Source organism: Marmota monax, unplaced genomic scaffold, assembly GCF_021218885.2.
Source record: "Marmota monax isolate L192 unplaced genomic scaffold, Marmota_monax_Labrador192_F-V1.1 WCK01_AAM20220418_F8-fsc00005, whole genome shotgun sequence".
Taxonomy (NCBI): domain Eukaryota; kingdom Metazoa; phylum Chordata; class Mammalia; order Rodentia; family Sciuridae; genus Marmota; species Marmota monax.
The window spans coordinates 16,333,706-16,358,204 of NW_026692254.1; the positions used below are offsets into that span (position 1 = coordinate 16,333,706).

The 24,499-nt window shown below is 41.8% G+C and overlaps 1 long non-coding RNA gene across 1 annotated transcript; it reads right to left on the reverse strand.

Annotated features, from left to right (window-relative positions):
- Positions 1–3,789: 3,789 nt before the first annotated feature.
- On the reverse strand, positions 3,790–22,688 carry LOC131424023 (uncharacterized). Its single transcript, XR_009226395.1, has 3 exons — positions 22,637–22,688; positions 8,142–8,265; positions 3,790–4,144 (listed from the first exon to the last, which is right to left on the reverse strand). It is a non-coding gene; the product is annotated as an uncharacterized LOC131424023 (long non-coding RNA).
- Between the last annotated feature and the right edge of the window lie 1,811 nt (positions 22,689–24,499).

Below are 24,499 nucleotides of genomic sequence, written 5' to 3' on the forward strand. Positions count from 1 at the left end.
CTGTAGTGATGATTATTGCTAATCATTTGCTTCAAATCTGGTTGCCTTTTCTATCTCTTGCTCCCCTGCCCCCACCCCCGACTTCTTATCCTAAAAGAATGAAGTGAAGTGGTCCCTTTATCTTTCTGTTCCTATGGATTCACCACTCCAGCACTGAGTCACCTCAATGAACAGGGATAGGAGACATGGGCAGGATGCTGTGGGGCCTGATGTATACAGGCATCAGATTGTTTGTGGCTTTTCAAGGGGGCACAGTATAGAAACTGTGGTGGGGAGGCAATTAGGAAAATGTTTTTAAAAGATCCTTAAGGTTGGCAATGATGAAAAACAAAGGATTGAGAACCAGTGCTGTGGACAGTTTTCTCATGTTTCCTTGAAAACTCCCAACTACCCGGATCTGCATCTCTGTTCTTGAGAATGCATCAACCACAAGTGACTGGCGTTGGTGTATAAAGACTCCCATTCTCTCACCCCTGGGATGTACCCGGCACTTCTAAAGCATGTGTTTCCCACGGGTTAAACTCCAGTTACCCTCTGTGGCTGTGGCTCTGGAATGTTTCTTTTACTGTCTGCCTTCTTTTTCCTTGTCTCACTTCCCCACTCTTTTGCTTTTTCCATCACCTTCCAAATAAACCACCTACACTCAAAACCCTGTCTCCATGTCTGCTTCTGTGGGAGTCAAGGATTGTTACGTGTGCATGTGTGTATGTGGTAAATGATTTGTAACTTCATTAACTGTAAGTAAAAGAGGACCTAGGCATGAGAAAGTGTGTTATGGACAAGGATTATAATTAATCCAATTCTATTACCTGAGATCTTCACTTGTTTGTTGTTGTTGTTGTTCTGAGTTTTTTGTTTGTTTGTTTTTTAATCTTTTCAAGCATGAACTCTGGAGCCACACTGCCTAGATTTCCCCAAGTTCCTTACCCTCTCTATGCCTCAGTTTCCTCATTTATGACATGGGGATGTTGCTAGGAACTCCTCACAGTACTATTGTGTGCACAGAGAGGGTTAGCTCATGGAAAGCACTCAGGGCAGAGCCTGAGGTAAAGGTTAGCCACTATCACTATTGTTGATGAGCACACAGCCCTATTACGTCTAGACTGTGTACTCAGCCCTCTTCTCACCAAGAGAGCAGAAAAGAGAAAGCAACAGTAAAAGTTTTGAACTACAAGTCACTTTCTGTGTGACTAAGAGGGCCCACTCATTTGGGCTCTCTGAGCTAACGAGTCCTTGCTGTATTAATAGTCACATCATTTAGCGTCTACCCAGAGCAACCTCACAACCTCACCTTTGGAATTCAAAGACCCATCTCCAGTAAAATTCCTGGTTGGCACCCACTTTATGATCCACTGGGCTCCTGAATCCAGACACAGAATTATTAAGCAGGTAGGCACTGGCTTAATATAATGAACCCTATTAGGCAATAGGTCCCTTTGGCCTGAGGGAAAAAAAAATGATGCTCCATGTTTCTTTTCTCACAATTTGCAGCTACAGCACAAATGCAGGGATGGCCTTCTTGCAAAGCCTTAAAAGTCAGAGAACACAGCTGCTTTAAATACCTCCACCAGAGGACCAGAGAAAGTTAGGAACCTTCCCTCCCATGGCGGAGCTTCCAGTGAGATGTTGTGCTCTACTGAGGTTCTGACCCTGACATGATTTATTTGTGAGTCAGAGATCCCATGAGTTGATAAAATGTTTAATACCTCCATAAAAACCTACATGGTAATTTCTCTTTGTACCCAGCATTTCCATTTAGATATTTACTCCACATAGACTACTTATTAAAGAATGGAATCACAACCCACGTAACTTTCTCCTCGCCCTGTTCACATTGGAACCCATCTCTGATGGAAGGGCCCAATTTTCCCTGCCTATGTTCTATTCTGTTTCTTCCTTCCCATTATCTTGGCATGTGACTTTTTCTTTCCCGACTCCATCTGGGCATCAATTCACCGACAGTACGTGAACCTTCTTTGAAATAACTCTTTCCAATAGAACATAGGCTGGTGAGCTTTTTCTGTAAAAAGAACACATAATGAATATTTTAGGCCTCATGGATCATATGTCCTCTGTCAAAACTATTCAACTCTGCCATTATAGATGAAGCAGCCACAAACAATGAATGCGTCTTTTTACAATAAAACTTTATTTATAAAAGTAAGCAGTGGGCCACAGTGGGCCTCATTGGGCCCACAACAAACAATAGTTTGTTGATCCCTACTAAAGAACAACACAAACAAACAAAATTGATCATCCTGCAGATCCACTCAATAAGGTATAAACAAATAGTCTCAATTTTTTTAAAATGATCTTTTCATATAATACAACGTACACAAGAATTTCTATATTTACTTCTAAAGTTGCTTTGAGACTCAGCCAAAGCTGTACTGCAATGTTCTCTATATTCACCATACTTTGTCAATTGAAAGTAATAATTAGGGTCCGCATATTCATGCATTCATTTCATAAAAACCACACACTAACCACTGAGGTTACACCCCTTGGTACATTCATCAATGCTTCTTATTTCACTTTTCTTCTCATGGCGTACAGTATAATTTTGTTTACCACATTAGGCACAGTAACAAGGTTTTTCTCTACCATGGACACACAATCAAAAGAAAAGGCGAATATTGACTGTACTAACTTTGGCCCAAAGACATCTGTACAGAAACTTCAGAACAAAAATACAATTTCTCTGGTTTCCTCCACTCTCCTGAATTCAACTTTGCACAGATTACTTGTCATTGTGGTGACACAAATAAGACTTCATTAACATGGCCATTCTGATCCTGGTAAACAAGTTTATTTACACTTGAGCACGGCTGAAGAATGAAGTCACAGAGAGAAGTTCATGGTAGGTGGCCCTGCCTTTTTCATTAAGGCAGGCTTTGACAAAATGCACGGCACTGGCACCTCGGCACCTCGGTTGGACAAGCTGCTATTCAGCTCCCTGGGGTTAACGAAAGTTCGGGGTGTGCGCCTGCTAAGAGAGGACAACAACACTTGTAATCAAGGCTGCTCACATTTGTATTTAATGATATGTGTCAGTGCCCTTTGTAGAATTTTTTCCTAATTCCTGTGCCTTTGCTCCCCCAGTGGATCTAAAAAGGATAACTCATGTCTCTGTTGACTTGCAATGGCTGGTTAGCTATCAGTTAAGCCTTTTTTTTTTAACTTAATTACATATCAAGTAGTCCTCAAAGATAACAAAACCCGGAGTTAGATAAATATATCTATCTATCTCCAGGTTATCTGAGATTGTAAAAAAGAAAAAGTCTAATTATCACACTGAAAAAAACATTATGAGGATGTAGCCTTTTGCTCTCAGGCGATGGGAAAGCTCAATCCAATGTTCCGTGTCCTTCCTAAGGTGGGATTCATTGGTGAGTCTTCACACAGGGGAAAGAGGAGAGAAATTCAGGTTCCTGATGGTGCATATGCTGGGACATACAGGGAGATAGACACACCTGTGAATGTAGATCCCCCATGGTGGTCTTGCTCACACAGAGAAGACCCCCAAGCTGGGTCATCTCTCTACCTGAGCCTCCTAGTGCAAGGATAGGCCCTTCCTCTGGGATGTCAAAACTTGGTCCTGCTCAAACAGTCCATGGGGTAATCAATGGTTTGCATCCCACCATTCTGGGGACTAAGAAAAACCTTTCTTGTGACAACTTGGAAACAGGCCCCAGGATGGTCTCTCTGGGAATCAGCTGGGTGAAGGAAAGCTCCAGGCAGGGGTGGAAGAAGGGGAAGAAGGAGATCTAAGATCCATGGAGTGCAGACCTCATCCTGGACATGAAGGTGAGTGCTGTGAGCCATGGGGCTGAAGAACAGTGACATTACAGGAGACTCTGATGGTGGTTTTATCTGCACTCCAGGCAGGATGGTTTCCTCCTTGCATCCTTCTCCTAGGAGGTTGGCTTCAGCTAGAAGAAGAGGCTGAGCCTGGGATCAGAGCCTGCAAAATGAGAGGTTGATAGCAGCCAAAGAAAAATTGTGCGACAGGTAGGTTTCCCATCCTTGGGCATCTGAAGCCACCTCTCTCCGATTTCCAATTTCTGAAAGAGGAAAACTTGATGGATCCAGCAGGCCTCAAACTGAGAAACTCTGGTGAATGTGGAGTAGTGAGGAGTCAGGGCTGAGAGAAAGAAAAAGAGAGAGAGATTGAGAAGATGCTGGAGGAGGAACATGAGAGAGAACACCAAAGAGGATAACCAGCCCCCTAGATGCACATCTGTTTGGACTGGTAAGTAACTCATCAGGAAATGATTAAAAACATCTCACACAGTAGATCTAGATTCTGCATGGATGAGTGATTATTTAGCAGTAAGATTTCTTTCTGGTAACAGATGGACCAGGGCTTCAGGCACAGACAACTACAGGACTCCATCTACTTAGAGATGGCCCCTGGGTTTCAGAAGCTAAGTGAATGTCAAAAGGTTTATCCTCTTAGAAACGGGTCATACCCTACCCTGCCTGGCATGAGCAAATTGGCCAGGAAGTCCATACAAATGGACTGAACATCCCAAGGACTAAGACTAATAGCAAATGGATGTTTGCAGTTGGTAAAGAGTAGAGCAGAGGTTTTAGGATCCAAGGAGTTTTCAGTCCATAAAGAGAGACAAGATGTGGCAAGTAATCCCTTCATAGGATAAGAATAGTTTATTGGATACTTCTCTGCACTTAACTCTGCTCTACATGCCAAACATACTTTAAATAACTGGAGCCTCACAGCAGTACTATTAGTATCCCCCTTTTAAAAACTAGAAAACTGTATAAAGAGATTAAATTAATTGAACAAGTCATATACCTCCTTCAGTGGCAGGATTGGGATTCTAACTAGAGTCAATGGCTCCAGAAGTAGAATAAGAAGAGGACAAAACAACATCAAGCCATGCAAAATTTTGCAAGGCAAGAGAACTTCAGTCACTTCCCCAAATAACCATATTCGATACATCTAGTTTGCACAAGGTACGAATATGCCTCATTTTGCAAATGAAAAACCTGAGCATTTTAGTAGAGTTGGGATTGAAAATTGGGTCTGTCTAGTTTCCAGCTTGCTCTCTTTCCACCATTCCAATGGCTGATCTCCTAGCCCACCCAGTGTTCCATGCTGTCTAGATCCTGGGAGATTTCTAGAGTATGAGCATTTATTCCAACTTGCTGAAAAGGCAAGATTTATCAAGAGTTGTGGTTTATTCATGGAAGGCTAAAGGAAGGATGAGATTTTACAGACCTGGAGGAAGCAATACCTGGTTCATGACCAGGTGTCATAGTCATCTTGCTATTTGCAGGACCTGCTTGTGACTATATGGAATATATTTGAGTCTTAATGAAGTTAGTTGTTCTTGGTTTTTTTTTTTTTTTTAATGGAGGAAGGATAGCATCTTCAACAAATGGTGCTGGGAAAACTGGAAATCCATATGCAACAAAATGAAACTGAATCCCTTTCTCTCGCCATGCACAAAAGTGAATTTAAAATGGATCAAGGAGCTTGATATCAAATCAGAGACACGCCGTCTGATAGAAGAAAAAGTTGGCTACGATCTACATTCGGTGGGGTCGGGCTCCAAATTCCTCAATAGGACACCCATAGCACAAAAGTTAATAACTAGAATCAACAAATGGGACTTACTCAAACTAAAAAGTTTTTTCTCAGCAAAAGAAACAATAAGAGAGGTAAATAGGGAGCCTACACCCTGGGAACAAATCTTTACTCCTCACACTTCAGATAGAGCCCTAATATCCAGAGTATACAGAGAACTCAAAAAATTAGACAATAAGAGAACAAACAACCCAATCAACAAATGGGCCAAGGACCTGAACAGACACTTCTCAGAGGAGGACATACAGTCAATCAACAAGTACATGAAAAAATGCTCACCATCTCTAGCTGTCAGAGAAATGCAAATCAAAACCACCCTAAGATACCATCTCACTCCAGTAAGATTGGCAGCCATTATGAAGTCAAACAACAACAAGTGCTGGCGAGGATGTGGGGAAAAGGGTACACTTGTACATTGCTGGTGGGACTGCAGATTGGTGCAGCCAATTTGGAAAGCAGTATGGAGATTTCTTGGAAAGCTGGGAATGGAGCCACCATTTGACCCAGCTATTCCCCTTCTTGGTCTATTCCCTAAAGACCTAAAAAGAGCATGCTACAGGGACACTGCTACATCGATGTTCATAACAGCACAATTCACAATAGCAAGACTGTGGAACCAACCTAGATGCCCTTCAATAGACGAATGGATTAAAAAAATGTGGCATTTATACACAATGGAGTATTACTCTGCATTAAAAAATGACAAAATCATAGAATTTGCAGGGAAATGGATGGCATTAGAGCAGATTATGCTAAGTGAAGCTAGCCAATCCCTAAAAAACAAATGCCAAATGTCTTCTTTGATATAAGGAGAGTAACTAAGATCAGAGTAGGGACGAAGAGCAGGAGAAGAAGATTAACATTTAACAGGGATGAGAGGTGGGAGGGAAAGGGAGAGAGAAGGGAAATTGCATGGAAATGGAAGGAGACCCTCAGGGTTATACAGTGGAGGGGGTAGAGAGAGAGGAGGGGAGGGGAGGGGAGAGGTGGGAGGGGGGAGGGTGGAGGATGGGAAAGGCAGCGGAGCACAACAGACACTAGTATGGCAATATGTAAATCAATGGATGTGTAACTGATGTGATTCTGCAATCTGTGTATGGGGTGAAGGTGGGAGTTCATAACCCACTTGAATCAAAGTGTGGAATATGATATGTCAAGAAATTTGTAATGTTTTGAACAACCAACAATAAAAAAAAAAAGAATTTGTACAAAGTTTTTTAAATAGTCAGCTGGGAGGATCTTAACCTGAAAGGCTGCTATAATAAATGCTGAATATAAGTTGTCATCCACTAATTGAATCATCTGTCAGGTTAGTGTGGATATTTGCATGTCAAGGTGCCCAGCCCTTTAAGGTAGAAGGGCTGGTTACCTGAAATAACCTGGGCTAGAAGCATCAAACAGCATTCTTGGTGTAAATGGCATTTTGGAGACTCTGAGGGTCAAAGCTGGCAAAATTAAAATTTATTGGAAACCCAAAGGTCGAAGTTAGATGCCACTGGAACAAAACAGATACAAAAAACAAAGTTAGGGAAGCAGCAAGAGGGATCAAGGTAACCATCACTTTCTCTTTTGAGATTATACTCATCTGTAGATAGATGGAAATATCAAGTAACAAGTAGGAATTATAGAAGTTATATAGAGAAAATGCAAGAAGTGAGATTTGTTTTTCGTCATCTAGAAGTCCCAGTGTGGGCTCTTCAGGATTAGTATGGCTAGCTTATTGCATAATGGTCTTGAGGACCTTTCAGGTCAATGCTATCTGTGGTGACAAACAAGCCTGTAAATTTTAATGTCTTAATATAAGAAAAGTTGTTTCCCATGGTTATTCAACTGTCCAATGTACGTGTTCCTCATCAGCAGGCATTTTTCCTTCATGAAGTTCTAGCCGATTGTAAGCTTACTAGACTAAATCTTAGTTAAATAAGCCATTTAATGAAATCTAGTCAAAGAACCAGGAAAACAGATTTCTACCATCTTCTGTTTTCTAAATCCTCAGAATCCTGTGCATGTAGCCAGATGATGGGCAGAGACAGGGGAGGGGGTGTGGATTATAAAGGACCATCTCTAAAAGAGGCACCCATCATTTCTATGCAAATTCCATCCCATTCCATTGGCTAGAAATTATTAGAAGCTCCAAGGGAGGCTGAAGAATACAGTCTAGCTTTGTGCCACAGAAGAAGGACAAATAGCTTTGGAGAGCAGTCTCTGCTACAGGGACCCATGATTCTCCAGGCTCCTTGCAGTTCAGTGATGTGTCACCCTCAGGGTCTGGCCCTGGATCAAAAGTGGCAGCCAGCAAAGCTGCTTTCTAGTTGGCAACCTGAAGAGCCACTGAGCTAAATTCTGAATGTGTCATCACTCTCTAAATAATTCAGCTCCTGGGTCAGTTTGGATATTTGCATCTACCAGACCGAGGAAGGAAAAACAAACCCCAAACAAAAAAACAAACAGAAATAAGAACACGTGCCATGTGTACTTCAGTCTCCTCATCTGTAAAACAGAAAAAATAAAATAAAATAAGAATACTTACTTCAATTGAGGCATGGTGGTGCATGCCTTTAATCCCAGGTGACTTGGGAGGCTGAGGCAGGAGGATCACAAGTTCAAGGCCAATATGGGCAACTTAGGGAGGCACTCATAAACTTAGTGAGACCCTGTCACAAAATAAATAAAAAGGGCTATGGATGTGACTCAGTGGTAGAGCACCCCTGGGTTCAATCCCAAGTATCAAAAAAATACATAAAATTTGAAAAGAAAACTTCTGAGTTTTTGAGAAACAGTGATATTCTTAAAGTAAAATTCTTAAAGTGTGTAGAAAAGTATCTGATTTATATTAAATGCTCAATAATAGAGAGTTATGGAAAGAGGACAGGAGGAGAGAAAGGACGAAGTAAAAAGGAAGGTTTCCTTGAAGCAGAATGTTCCCAAGGGCAGAAATTCCCCCAGGAACTTCTATTTATTTCTCATTGGTCAGAATTTAGTCACATGATCACATAGTTGCAAGAGAGGCTGAAAAGTAGTTTTAATTTATTTTAGTCGGGACTATATGCCTGGCTAAAAATCAGGAAATTTATTACTGTAGAAGAAAAAGAGACTAGAGATTGGGGGAAAAAACAGTTTATGCCACAGTGCCAAACAGCCTAGGTGAGGCTCATTTTCCATGACTGCTAATTTATCTTCTCAGTCTTACTGAGGCACACTGGCCTTACCACCATTTCCATTAATGTGCCATTAGGGAACCCCATTAGGGGCATCCCTGAGGTTATGAATGTTGGGTGCTACTCCTTCATAGCTTGAATGCCCCATTTCCAGATGCATACTTTAGGAAGTATGCAAGAACCTGAATGACCTCCAGGACTGAGGCTGAAGAATCAAGGAGAGCAACCTTGCATGGGCCCCGCTTCTCCAAACCATTCAGGAGCTCTGGGCCAGAAACCCGTCTTCATTTGAGCCTCAGCTACTCCCTCTTCTTTCCTTGATTTTTTCAGCCCCTGGAATCACAATTTTCTTATTGCTTCCTGGGACCCTACTCCCACCCCAAACCCCATTTCTTTCTTTTAAAAAAATATTTATTTATTCTAATTAGGTATACATGACAACAATGCAGTTTGAGTCATTGTACACAATTGCAGCACAGCTTTTCATTTCTCTGGCTGTACATGATGTAGCATTGCACCATATGTGCAGTCATACATGTACCTAGGGTAACGATGTCCATCTCATTCCACCATCTTTCCTGCCCCTGTGGCCCCTCCTCACCCCTCCCTCCCCCAAAATCCCATTTCTGATTGACTGCCGAGGCATGATCCAGGCCTTACCTCACCCAAAAGACCCGGTGTTATGGGTTGAATTTTACCGCCCCCCAATTTATATGTTGAAGTCATATCCCTCGTATCTGTAAATGAGACATCATTTGGAAATAGGGTTGTTACTGATGGAATTAGTTAAGAGGAGGTCACATCGGATGGGTCCCTTCTCCAAGATGACTGATGTCCTTATAAAAGGGAAATTTGGACACCTACACAAATACACATACACACCCCAAGAACACCCACGGCAGATAGACAGGCTAAGCATCTGTAGACTCAGGACCATCAGTTACTGCCAACAAATCACCAGAAGGTAAGAGAGAGACCTGGAACAGATTCTCTCTCAAAGCTCCCTAAAGATTCTCCCTCACTAGCTCCTAAATTTCAGACTTCTGGCCTCCAAACAGTGAAACAATAAGCTACCCAGCCTGTGCTGGGGTACCTTGTTATGGTGACTCTAGGAAACAAATTCATGTGGCCTAGCTCCACTCATCACCAGGTTTGAGGTAAGCTTGTCCCAACTATCCAGAAAGGGGTTGGTCAGCTGGTCTCAGCTCTTGGCTCCATCTCTATTTTGACTTTTCCCATTCCAGGCCCACCCTACTCTGCCCATCTATTCTCCCCCTGGGGCCCCAGGTCTCTCTCTCTCTCTCTCTCTCTCTGAAACCCTTTTGGTACTACAGTCAACACACCTGGTATGGATCACAGTATTCAAGGACCACACCTTCACTTTAAGAATCCTCTTCTCATAAAAATGTCTATAGCCTGTGAGTGAGTATTTTAGGGGAAGCCAGAATCTCTCACCTCTCCTTAGGCTTTATTTGTGCAACAAAATGAAACACAGTTGAGTATCCCCAGGATTATTGACATTGACAATAATCCTGGGGATAATAGTTACAGTAAATAGTTCGACCGCTTTCTGGGGGGAGGGCCTTTTGCCAGAATCAAAGCAAGAGGTGGGTTCTTAGCACTCCCCCGATTTAGAATGTGTGGAGGTGGCTGTTGGTGTCTGGGTCATCTGGCTTACCTAGAACTTCTAAGGTACCTGGGCCATCAGTGCAAGAAGACTTAATTGTCATGTACAAACTACTTTGCAGTGACTGAAACAAATAGATTTCATGAGGCAGAAACCTAGGAAACAAGTAAAATGAAAACACATGCCACTAGTCTGACCATATCCGAAACGGAAGCCCCATTATTGCAAGGCCACATGAGCAGAGGTACACACACCATGCGCTTCCCTGAGAAGCTGTGATTTCAAAGATCTACTTCCCTCAAAACCCCAAGAATTCTCACGCACACATGGTTTGCTTTTAGATTCAGAAAATATAGTCACTACAGATGCAGGGCTCATGAAGAGAGCCTCTGTTTATCTGAGGGGACAAGAAAAGGAGGGTCTCTAAGGGGTATGGAGGAAGATCAGAAGAAAGGCCACAAACTGATAGAGCAGCCAGATCTAGAGATGTCAGCAAACCCAAAAGCCCATGTCTGGGGCCAAGAAAGTCTCCTCCCCCAAACTATTAAACAAATACCATCTGGTTAAGATGAGCACCAGAGACAGCCTTCAAATGGAAAAGTCCCAAATGAATAACCCCAAGAGGAGGCATCCAGAGGACAGTCCCTAACTGCCCCATTCCCTGTGTTGCTAAGTAAGTGCCTGCCCACAAGTGAGTCAAATAAAGTGAGCTCCAGGTCTCTGCTGCTGTCTTTCAGCATCAGCCTCCAGGAAGAAGACACAGGTAGCTGCAGGGGGATTGCCCAGGAGCACCACTTGGCACTGGGTCACATGGTGGTATGTCATTGGCTTTCCTACTGGCTGGCCCCTAACTCAGAGAGCCATGAGAGGCCTCCTTCCGGGGCTAGTGGCTGCACCTCTCTGGTGTTCCCTGCCCTGAGCCCCATTTCCCTCAGAATTCATAGGTTCATGGCAACCCGCAGTCCTCAGGGCTAGGGACCCACATTGCCCCCATGAGATGACAAGAGGGAACATGCTTTCCTTGGCACTGGCCACAGTGGGAGATCAACCCCCAGCCTCACTTCAGAGGAAGGAGTTAGCAAAGAGCAAAGGGCAGGAGGATCCAATTTATGTTACAGCAGAGTTTTATTTTGTTTTTTTTTTTAATTTTGTTTTGTTTTTAATTTTCAGATGAATAATTCAGCAGTTATGCCAAGGTTGAAATATTTTTCTGTTTTCAGTAAGATGTGAGAAAAGGAAATGAATTTTAATGAAATGTTTTGGTTTACTTTATCTGAGGCTTCCAGTGTAGTGGGATTCCCACGCCCTAAACAGATGTCAGCTGTTTTATCCTCTTGCCTGCAAAAGGCAACAGAAAGCCATGTGGCCACCCTGCTCAGCCCTCAAGCATCCTCCCATTTCCAGGATGGACACACCATCTCCCTGTGAGCACAGGGCTGGTAGGACATTGATGCTATGTGAATATTTCAGTCCTTCAGAAAACTAAAACTGCAAGCAATGATTCTGATGCCCTCAATGATACAAACCAACAGGTCTCCCCAGGTGAAGCAAAGCACCTGCCCCACATTCCTGGGGCCTACACATCTCTGCCTGGTCAGGCAGCTCAGACTTTGGCAGGTGGCCCAAACTTTCTGAGCAGACCAGGAAGAAGTTAAGTATTATATGATTCTGTAAACAAGATTTAAGGGAAGGTGGAGAAATGTGGCAAGATCTTTCAGAAGAAGACAGGGCTGTCAGGTGGAGGTGATGTCACAGACAGCTGAGACTGTGCCAGAACATGAGCTAATTTATAGCTGCAGGCTCAGGACATGTCTTTGAGCAAAAGTTTCTGAACAAAGCCGACAACTAACCGACCACATGGATTCTCTTAAATGGGTTTGCTGATGGGCTTCCTCCTGATTCAAGAAAGAAAACACCTGCCCCAAATGAGGTCATCAATAGATCAATTAAAGGAATGATTCGTTGAGCCCTTCCCAAGTGTTAGAACTGAGCTAGTTTGGGGGGAAGGGGAGGCAAAGATAACCAGACCCCGCCTGCACGGGCTTATGAAAATAAGCTTGCCCAGGCAACGCCTATGAACAGCAAACCAAAGAAAACTCAGGGAATGTCTGTAATCAAGTGATTCCTTGCCTAGATTTTCAGCTGCCACCATCCCTGAGGTCACCCTTGTCTAGAGAACCAAGTGACTACCTAAAAAGAGAAAAATAAAAGCAGTTGCTGAAAGAACTCAGCTATAAAAGATTTGCCACAGGGAGCTCATAATAATTTTCTTTTCACATTTTACCATTTAGGGTTTTTGACTTCACATTCTCTATCATAAACATTGCTGTGGTCCTGGTAAGGAAAGGGTGAAGGTCTCTGTTCTGATCTTTCTGATGAATTAGACAGGAGTCTTGGGATTCCTGGACCTACCTTCCCAGGAGCATATTTGCTTCATTTCTCCCAATTCCCTGGAGGAAGTGGGTGGTCCAGCAGGCAGAAAACTCATGAATGGATGACTTCTAAGGGAAAACAAACCAGAGCCTCCACTTTCTATTCCCTTTTCCCTAGGACTGGTTCCCTAACTGAGGAAATGTCCAAAGCACTCCCTATTAGAATGCTACTATGTTACTTATCTTCCTAAAAGTGGCCAATGCAGAAACAGATGCAGCTGATCAACTTGTAATTTCCTCTCTGCCCCCAGCCTTGACTCCAGTGGTGTCTCTGGGTTAGTCCCTCACCCCTACTACACATGCTGTTGGCTGTCTGCTGTGCTCAATTTAATCAGTCCACACTAAGTAGGGGCAAACTAGGAGCCCTGTCCTCTCTCCAGGGTGTGAGAGTGATAGAGGGAACATCCCAAGAGCACCAGGAGCAATGTCTATCTTCATAGGCTCTGCACCTGTCCAGGAATATGCTAATATAAAAGGGCAGATGAGGGGGGACTTGGTATAGATAGTCTCAAGGAACGCATTGACTAGGGAAAAAGGGATCCAAAGAGCAAATCAAGAGCCCCAGTGTGTGCATAGCAGCAACTAAGGGGTGAATGAGTCCAAAAACCAGGAGAAATGTAACATAATCATGAAGAAGAAACCTACTTCTTTACCTGCCATTAAAGCAAGTTGATTGTAATGTTTATATGGGGAAAAACAAATAAGTAAAACTGAACAGGAAAACTGGACAAAAAAAGTGCAGTGAGATGGGAACTAACCCTCTAGGAAAAACATATCATCAAGTCTTTACCATTAAATAGTGAGGAAATGGTGAAATGTCCAAGACCACCTTCTGTTGCTATAACAAAATCCTTGAGACTGGGTAACTTATAAGGAAAGAAGGTGTTTTTCTGTTTGTTTGTTTTGTTTGTTGTCTGTTGTTTTTGTTGTTGGTGGTGGTTTTTGTTTTGTTATTGTTTGGCTCCTAGTTCTGGAGGTCGGGGAGTTGAAGAGCAGGGTGCTGGCAAGGGCCCCATGCTGCTTCAACTCATCATGGAAAGCAGAAGGGCAAATGATGGCATGTGTGGAAGAGACAAACCAGGAGGGGCAGCTGTTCTTTAACAGCCCACTCATTGGCACCTAATTTGGTCCTATGAAAATGAGAACTTGCTCGTGTGAGAAAGGCATTTGTCCCTCTTAATGACCTCATCACCTCTAAAAGACCATGCCTCTCAATCCCCCAACAATGGCAACCAAATTTCAATGAGTTTTGTAGGAGACAAACCACATTTAAATCATAGTACCAAGTATATATAGAAAATCCATAAATAGACCCAGAGACATATAAGAATTTAGAAGGCATTTCATTTCAGTGGAGGTAAATATTGTTAACATTTTTAATAAATGGTGCTAGAATGAGTGGGCAGCCATCCAATGAAGATTGATCTTATTCAATGAACAGCTGATTGAATGGACAGCCATCCAATAAAGAATGAGCTCCAGATACATTGAAATTTAGATATTAAAATGAAATTATAAAAGTATAAGAAGGAAACATGGACAAATATCTCTGGAAGCTTGCAGTGGAGATGTCTTTACATATGGCTTAAAGATCCAGAAGTGATAAAGAAGTTTTATTGTGTAAAAATAATCGTTTATACTTTCCAGAGAAGTAAAGACTATCATAGAAAAGTCAAAAGACCAATTAAGAAAATATATTTGGAATTCATTTCTGCCCAATAGGTGAAGAGCTCCCAGAAATTGAGAGTATGAAAAACCAATAACTCAATAAAAATGGGCAAAGGATTGGAATAGAGATTCCACAAACAAGAAATACCAATGGATCTTAAATTTATGATTAATGAAGGAAATGCAAAAAAATACAAAAAACTATCCTGGAATACTGTTCTTCATCCATCAAAAAGTTTGAGAAGACACTCTGCCATTGAGTCTGTGAGCAATGGAGTGATGGAAAACAAAATGGCTCAGCTGTCTTGTAGGATGATCTGGTGCTCAAGCATATATTGAAGAGGTTAACCCACTACCTGTGCTCAGTGGTCCAGCCTCTGAGCATTCCAATACAGCTGCTAATGGATAAAATTATGCGTGAATGAGATTCATTATTGTAAGAGGCAAAAAATGTAAAACATTTCAAGTGTCCATCAATTGGAGACTGGTTAAATAAACCACATCATACCATGCAACTGTTATAAAAAATGAATCGGAGTCTCTCTATAGCCTAATAGGGAAAATTCTCCATAGAATAGTAAGTGGAGAATTTTGCTATTCTCCACTATGCTACCCTTAAGTAGAACAAATTTTTTAAAATTAATTAATTTTTTAAAAAAACTACACTATCTTTTCCGCAAGCAAGGGAGAACATAAGATGGCATATTTACATTAGCATGTGTTTGCATAAACAACAGTGAGTGAACATACCAGAAAATAATCAAAGTGGTTATGGGGAGCATTAGATGGAACAGAATAACCAGCAATAAAGCAATGGCTGAGATTTGGGGTCTAGGTCTGACAACCTGAGAGGGGTCCAAAACCTTATCTTGGAACACCAAATGGATAAATACATTTCAAATAAAAACAGAAAAAAAAAATCAATAGAAAGAAATTCAAATAAGAAAAAAAATGCTCTGAGTCTCCACCCACCCCAAATCTTTAGTCTGAATTCCATCTTCCATTCTGTTAAGCATCAACAAGAATTTCCAACAAGCTTGGAATTAGGGCTTCCTGAGGAGATAAGTTAGAACTGACTTCCAAGTACAATTCAGCTATTTGTTTAGCATAAAAGTCTAAACCGGATTTCTAGAAAACGAATAGCACTATTACACCATGACTGTAGGAGCAGGCATGTAAGTCCCTCATATTTCTGACATCATATTATAAATATTTTAAAAAAGTAATCCTATATGACTTTTTTGTCAATACTGGGGATCCAACTCAGGAGTGCTTTACCACTGAGCTATACTTCCAGTCTTCCCCCATTTTTTTTTTTCAGACAGAGTCTCACTATGTTGCCCAGGCTGGCCTCAAACTTGGAATCCTCCTTCCTCAGCCTCCCAGGTTGCTGGGATCATACATGTGCACCTTAATGATGTTCTAAAAGGTCATGAAGAATGAATTTACTTGTTTATGAAATGTCTTCTCAGCATACCTGTGTGGAAGGTTCTGTATCAAACCTCTGGCCTCCTTGCTATTAGGACAAACAAAGTGCTTTAGGGGAGCTCCATGATTTCAATGGCATGCTGGCCCATAACACTCACCCTCATATTCTGTGCTCTGGTGATGTAGGATCCCTGTTAATTCCTTGTCTGCACCTTTCCTCTGTTAGATGCTGACCATGAGGCTGTCAGCCAGAAATAGTCTTCCCCTCTCTGTTTGACAAGTTATTTCAACTTATGCCTCAGATCTCACCTCAAGAGCATCACCTGGTGGGGCACACCTGTAATCCCAGTGACTCAGGAGGCTGAGGCAGGAGGATTGAGAGTTCAAAGCCAGCCTCAGCAAAAGCGAGGTGCTAAGCAACTCAGTAAGACTCCATTCTAAATAAAACACAAAATAGGGATGGAGATGTGGCTCAGTGGCTTAGTGCCCCTGAGTTCAATCCCCAGTACCAAAAAAAAAAAAAATCTCTTCACACAAAACACATCAGTAGTGGCTGCAGCAGCTAGAGGGGAGTAGGGCATGCAGAGTGACAGTTCATCAGTACTCTTTGGGGACTAATGCAAATATTCTAAAATTAGATACTAAAGATGGTTACAAAACTCCATGAAAATTCTAAGAACCACTGAACTGTACCCTGTACCCCAAAGATGCATATTCCGATAAGCAAATCATTAAATTTTTAAAAAATTCTTTCTTCAAGGAAGTCCTCCTTGATACACACAGATACTCTACTGTCTTATAGTACCTTGTAATACCTGTTTTAAGTATCACAGTTATAAAGAGGAATTGGAAAACTGGCTAATAAATTCACTGAGGGCAAAGTGGTAGGAGAGATACCTTGTCCACAGAGAATTTAAAAGCAAGAATAAAACCAACTGAAATCGATCTTCTCTTTGCAGTGTCATGTCTTGACAGTTCTAAATAATGTCTATGATGAAATATACTTCCCCTCCCCAAACATTTGTTTGGTTTTTCTTAACAGTTGCAGGGATCATCATTGAGGTGAGTGAAGTACAGCCTGTCCCCCACGCATAACTGTTTGATTTACACTTTTCAACTTTACAATAGTGCAAAAGACATATGCATTCAATAGAAACTGCATGTGGAATTTTGAATTTTGACCTTTTCCTGGGCTAGCGATAAGCAGTACCATTTTCTTTCAGATGTTGGGCAGTGGCAACAAGCCACAGCTCCCAGTCTTCCCTGCAAGCATGAGAGTAAACAACTGATACTTTACCACATGTCGGTTGCTAAGCTAGGGAGTTTGCTAGGTTAAATCTATTGAATGCATGTTGGTCTTATGCATTTCAACTTATGCTGGGTTTTCCTGATCATAAGTTAAGGGGCATCTCTATGTATGTAAGCTTTAAATTAAAATATTCTTATTACTTATCTTTTAATCAATCTTATTCTATATGGAAGTTAATTCAGGGAATTCACAATCCCAGTCCATCCCACGTGGCAGTCCTCTGCTATCAGGGTTCTGTTTGAGAAGTTTGTCACTGTAACAGTTTAGAGCTGCCCACTGGCATTTCCAGCCCCCTGCTACTACTTATACCTGCTTTTTAAACTATATTTTTAATAGTGCATTATAGGTCTACATGACTGTGGGGTTCGTTTTGACATAATCATACATGCATGAAATATAATTTACTTCCCTTCAGTCCCCAGTCCCTCTTTTCCTCCCCTCCTCCCTCCCCTGTTCCCCTTCCTCTACTGCTCTTCGTTTTATTTATTTATTGTTTTTTTCTAAGTGATGCTTTATAGCTATACATAAATGTGGACTTCACTGTGGTATATTTACATATGTGCATAGCATGATTTTGTCAATTGACATATACCTGCTTTTGAAGTGTAGATTCAAAGTAAACACTGATAGTAAACTGATTATATAAAAGGAAAACAGAACTGGAGGTACTTCAATTCTCTCATTCTATGCAACCACATGAGCTTTTATTTGTGTTTTAAAATTTAAGACAGTTAAACAGTGAGAAGTACAAGGCATAACACTTTCTTTTCATGAGTGCAAATTTTATCTAGTACATACATGAAATATTTTACTGAATTTGACATTGAAATATATTCTTTTCTAATTGTTGTTTGCTTTAAACAAAAGGATAAATCAAGGAAATAAATTGTTACAAAAATGGTATTTGCCTAAATTTACCTCTTTTAGATTATTTCGGTTGTATTAAGATTCACTCAGAGAATGAACAATTATCCATGCAAAATAAAGATTATTAATCTTAAGAAGATAAAAAATGATAATCAGATTTTTCCCTTTTTTGCACAATATCCATTTTACTTTTATTCTTTTTTACTGAAAGATCACATAAACAAATATTAAATTTAAGGAAATTTTCATTGTTTGCATTTTTCATACCATTTTTGTTATTCATTTCACTTTATGATTATTGCTGGAAATGTTTTAATCATATAGAGGAGGGAATTGTTTCCTAATACTTTTCTCTATTTGATTAAACTAAATGGCAATATTCATGAGGAATCTATTAATGTGCTACATAGATTGTAATTAACTTTATATATATATATATATATATATATATATACATATATGTGTGTGTGTGTGTGTATGTTTTTGAAGAATATTCATATTCATTTAATATGTGAAAAACTGTTTAATGTTTTGGTAAATTACTAAATTTGCTGAATTAATTGTTTGGTGACTTAGCTGTTCAGTGAATTGTTTTCTCTCCTATGAAGAGTTTTACCTCCATGGGAAAACTGAGGCATAGAATATGTGAAATAATTTGTTGTTCAGAATGTCAGTAAAAAGAGCTGTGATCTGAATGAGGATCTTCTCATTCTCCTGGCCATCATGCTAGAATTCTTCCTCACACACCTCCCATGAAATGCCATCTGGCCATTCCTTCACCAGAAATGCTATCTGGGTGAAGGTGAGCAGCCATATGGGGCTGCAGACCCTACTCTACATACCTGGGAGTCCCAGTCTCACTCAGCCCAATAAATATGTGCTATAGTTTGTTTCTGGAACATCCCCACAAAAATTCATGTGTCCCCAATACCGCAAGGTTCAGAAGTGGAGCTTTCGGCAGTGGTTGGACCACAAAGGCTCTGACCTCATCAGTGGATTAATCCATTGATAGCTGGACAAACTACTAGGAGGTGGAACCTAGTTGGAGGAAGTAGGTCATTGGGGACGTGCCCTGGAAGTGTGCCCTTCCACCCTAATATCTCTGCTTTGGAGCCAGTCAACCAGGGACTGAATCCTTTGAAACCATGAGCCAAAATAAATCTTTCCTCCTCTAACTTGTTCTTGTCAGGTATTTTGGTCACAGTCAGGAAAAGTTAACAAACCAGGAGTTAGAGATCACAAGAGGAAACCCCATAAATGCCAAGAACTTGCTTCAAGGGTGATTCACACAGTCCAACTCCTGACTCTGATCCTCAACCTTGCTGAATTCACTTCTGCCCCCACGGCATTTGTATTCATTGTTCTTTTGACCAGCTTTCCCCTGTGGCTCTTGAGAAAACCTTCCTGTTACCTCCAAGGAGAGGCTCACCCTGACTATCAAATCTAAAATTACCCCTCCCAATCATTATCCAATCACTAACCATTGCCCATTTTCATTTATTTCATAGCTTACAGCTTTGCTTTTGCTCCCATTCATCCATCATATGCCTTTCTCTATCTATATCAGATCAATACTTGACCTATAATGGGTTCCTCATAAATGCTTTTGAAGAATGAAGCTACGAAAGGATTCGTAATGCAGTTCTAAGAAAGATTGTGAGGTCATATCCAGGCTCAGTGGGACCACACACTGGGAGAAATATGCCCCTCTATGTGTGAGCCCTGACCTATCACATTATCAAAAATGGAAGGAAGGGTGGGGCTCTCCTTCATCACTACCCAGCAACATACTAGCATAGATTCATTCACTGAAGGGATTCCTCAGCCCACTCTTTGAGCCCCCAGGGAGCTAGTCCTTAAAGAGGGAAAGTAGGAGCATCCTACTGCTCAGAATCACAAAGCCTGGTCTCAAGGACAAGAGGGTGAAGACTCAGTACCACCTGTATACCTCAGGTGTATATAAATCTCACTTTCACGTGAGGACTAGAGATTGGACAGGTGAGCAGAGGTTACTTAATAGGTTCAAAGCTCAAGTTCAAGACTCTACCAGTTCCCACAGCCTGAGTTCAGAGAAAGGAAGCAGGCAAATAAAGCCAGCCTCAGCCTTCTGGGATTCTCTCCTTCCCCTCCCAAATCATTAACAAAGACTGACACTGTAGTATTTATCAAAAAAAATCTTGTTCCCTAACTGGTGATACAGAATAATTATCTCAGCATGCAATCAGTGCAGCAATCTTCTTCAAAGCAATTTGTGGCAAGGATATGCATTTTTAAAATAGATTAAATTTTCAAGAGCTTGGCCTCTTAAACCTGGTCAGAATGTATTTACAACTCACCTGGTGAGATGATGCCTATCTCAAAGCTGGATTTCTCTTTCATTAGATCTTATTTAATTGAATCAAGCAAAGTCATTTTGGGATTGTCCCAAAAGAAAACCTTTTATCTCAAGGCAAATGTGTCTTAACAAGGCCCTAAAGTAAATAAAGGCAGATTCCACTTGCCAGAGCTCTCTCTACTCCTTCTTTTAAAAGCCTACCACCCTACTTCGTTTGTTTTTCTTTTAAGTGAGGAAATTGCTTGTGGAGTTAACTATTGCCAGTGAAAGGAAGGAGCTGACTTTTTGTTTGTTGGTTTCATTTAACTATTAACAACCACCTTGTCTTTCTTCCTTTCCTCCCTTCTCCCCCCACCCTCTCTCCCAGCAGGCACCCCCCCACCCACCCCCACCCCGCTCCAGTGCTGGGTTCAGAGCCTCACATATATTAAGCAAGAGCTCTACTTCTGAGCTACACCCCAACCCCTTCCACTTTTTTTAAATAAATAAGTCACATGGCAGCTGGATGTGCTTGTGATGCTATGGCATGGTAGTGGTATAGTCAAGGGTGTCATATTCAGCCCTTTTTGATTCCCATTGTGTTGAGTCTGGAAGGTAAGCTTCCCATACTTAAGCTAATAAAAAGTCAAAGACTTTTCACGCCCCCCAGAACTCCAGAATACAGCAGGAGGACACATAAGGTCTGTGATAGTCTCCTTCCCTCAGTGGCCAGGACACTTTTCTCCACAGCTTGTGTTCTTGGGGGCCTGGCCATATCCTCCAGGTACAATCTCCTCCTGGAGGTCGAGATGCAGCAGAGACTCTGCATCCTAACAGATTCCCTGGTGGGAGGGATGGAACTGGTCCCTGGTCCTTAGGCTAGAGCCTAGGGAAGTTGTGACAGGCAACTAGCTGATCACTGAACTAGCACTTTAAACCTGAAGGGGTGTCCAGACAGATCTCATGCAACTTCTAAAACCAATCCACAAATAAGGAGCATAGCTTGAGTGGGCTGTTGTCTTTCCAGGAGTCTCTGCCTCCAGTCCAGAGGAATTTAAGGCCTCTAGAGAAGAGACCTTGTCTTCCCTGACAATTTTGCAGTAGGTTTCCTTGACTCAGCCTAACCCCTGCCGGTTCCAAACAAAATCAGAGGCGGCTGGAGCCGCGTTCCCTCACCCCGCCCCCACTCCTCCATCATCATCCACGTTGCCATTTCCTAGTCTTGAGCTGTTGCTCATATCAAATGTCACTCAGGGATGGCTGCGAATCGATGTTGATTAGAAGCCCTCAGCCTTACGGTAAAAGAGCCCGTGCAAACTTAGAACGCTGGCATCTGACGGGTCACGTGGGCGGGGCGTCACGGGCCCCCTGTCTCCCCGCCTCTTTCCTCCTCTCCCCCCTCCTCCGTGATTCAGTGTGTCACACGATCCTGCGTGAAGGGCAGGAGTTACATAAACGCCCTCGAGTTCACACCGAGCCACGGGGAAGCCGCGTGAACGCTCCGACCCAGACACCTCCTCTTTTAGCTCCGGGACTTAAGTGGAGGCCCCTTTCCCGGGCGCAGAAAGGGCTGCGAGGCACCGGAGGTTTGTAGAACACAAAGGACCCAAGCAGGACCCAAGAAGTTTCTCAGATGGGGAACTGGCCCCGAGATGTAAACCCAGAAAAGGCACCTTCCATCCTAGATCGATCCTGAATTTCAGAGAAAGCGTTTCCTGCCCCATCCCCAAAGCCGGCGGGGGTGGGGCGGAGGAGGGGAGGCCCGGGAGACTTGTTCTATTATGTAAACTTGTAATTGGCTCCGGCTCCTGTGGCTGGGGCACTGCGGGATGTTTCCAACCAGATGGGTTGTGAGGCCCCGGGGCTCCCTACTCCCTCTTCCTCCCCTCTTTTCCCACCATCCCCGGGCTGCCAGAACCCCACCCTCTGCCTTCCCAGTCTACTAGAAAGTCCCTCTCTTTGCAGTCCTCCCCTGCAAGGGAGATGGCACCCAGAAATACTTTAGTATTTTAAAATGGCATTCTATTATTAATCTAATGGATTTCCGGTCTGCTAACCCTGGCTCCCAGTCAACATTTTAGGAACACCTCATTCACTCAGGTGCCCCAAGGTGGAAATTGGTGATCCTAAACCAGCATCCCTAAACTTTTTTTGAGTGTGCATTAGAAGGCTCTGAAGGAAGGGGTTTGTTCAAATTCAGAATGCTGAGGCCCCCTACATACCTCTTTCTGTTCAGCAGGTCTGGAGCCAGCCGCAGAAATGTGTCCTTCTATGAGTTACCAAGCAATACTGATGTTATTGACCCTAGAATAAACAGAGGCCACGGCAGATTCTTTTTTTTTTCCCTCCGTTAAAAAAGGTTTACCAAACAAATTAATAGTGTGAACAAGATGTCAGGAAGACCAACCTCCTCTCAGGGATGTCTGGCATTTAGAAGCACACATTTACAAACACAAACATTTTATTATAAATTATAATATCGATCCCTATGTATGATGAAATGACTCTTCAAAAACACCTCCAATTAGCAACCAAGGCTGGATCTATCCAGGAACTAGGAAGTTGAATATTTTATAGCAGCAGGTGACACAGAGACTGTTTAGGCCTAAACCTTATCTATCAGGTGAGAAACAAAGGTCATTAAAGTTGAGGTTTTGAGTGCTGAGTGGGGAAGCCAGCATCCAGGTGAACAGATGTAACTTTCTAAGTAGGTACAAACTCCAGCTCCACCACTGGCTAGCTGTGTAATCTTAATTTTCTTCTCAGTTTCCCAGTCTGTAAAATGGGATCAAAGTCTATTTTACTGTATTTTATTTTATTGTGAAAAAGATATATAATTTATGAAAGCCACATGATGACACCAGGCTTGCTTATGTGTCCTAGTATTGCTGTTAATATTAGTGGACAGCTGGGTGTTGCGGTGCATGCCTGTAATCCAGTGATTTAGGAGGCTGAGACAGAAGGATCACAAGTTGGAGGTCAACCTGGGCAGCTTAACAGGCCTTCAGCAATTTAGCAAGAACCTGTCTCAAAATAAAAATAAAATTGTAATTCAGTGACAAAACACCCCAGTTACATACATACATACATACATACATACATACATAAATAAAATTAAAAATAAATATATACATATATTTATATTTATTAGGGACAAGGCCACTGTGCTAATTAACAGGGCCTCTGCCTTCCAATTCAAATTAAATTTTTAAAGACTGTAGGATCTTTAATATTTTAATAGGAACTAAGATAAAAGATCAGAACTTTGTGATGCAAAAAAAAAAAATAAAGTTTACTACAGCTATTCTCATTATTTCTTACAAAATACATTACTTTTTTCTGAGTTTTGCTTGGTTCTTTTTTTAAATTGGCACATAAAAATTATAAACATTTATGGGTACCATGTGATGTTTTGATACATGTATATATTGTGTGATGTTCAAACAGGGTAGGCTTATCTGTCTCCTCAAACATTTATTACTGCTTTGTGGTAAACTATTCAAAATCCTTTCTTCTAGATTTTTGAAATATTTAGTGCCTTATCGTTATCTATAATCACCTAACTGCAATAGGTGTTTTTCATTGCCCTCGTGAGTAAAGAATGTTTCTTTAAATAAATATACTATGGCACCGATACCTTCAAGCTTTTCACTGATTCCGAATCATTTTCTCCTTATTAGTCCAAGTAAGTGAAGTGTGTTGGTTTTCTGGTGGTTTGCAAGCGTGATGGAATTAACAATCACATCCTAAGAACCAAAAGGATTGAAGATGCTGCTTCAGAGCTTCTGTGATATATGTCCCCTGAACTGGCTGCCCCCATCTCTCCTTTTCTAAGTCTGAGGTTTTCAGTTGTCTGGGGCCAGGGGTAGGTGTTGAGCAAGTTATTATTGCTACCCACCCCCAACATCTGGAGGCAAATACCCCAAGAATTACAGAATCTTTGACACTTTAGCTCAGAGTTTAATTTTACCCCACGCCCAACTCCATACCCTACCCTATCCCTGAGCCTGTGAAGAGGCAATGTTCATTCCTAAATGGCTTCTCCTATATCTTCAGCATACAGAGCTGCTAGTCACACACCTTCG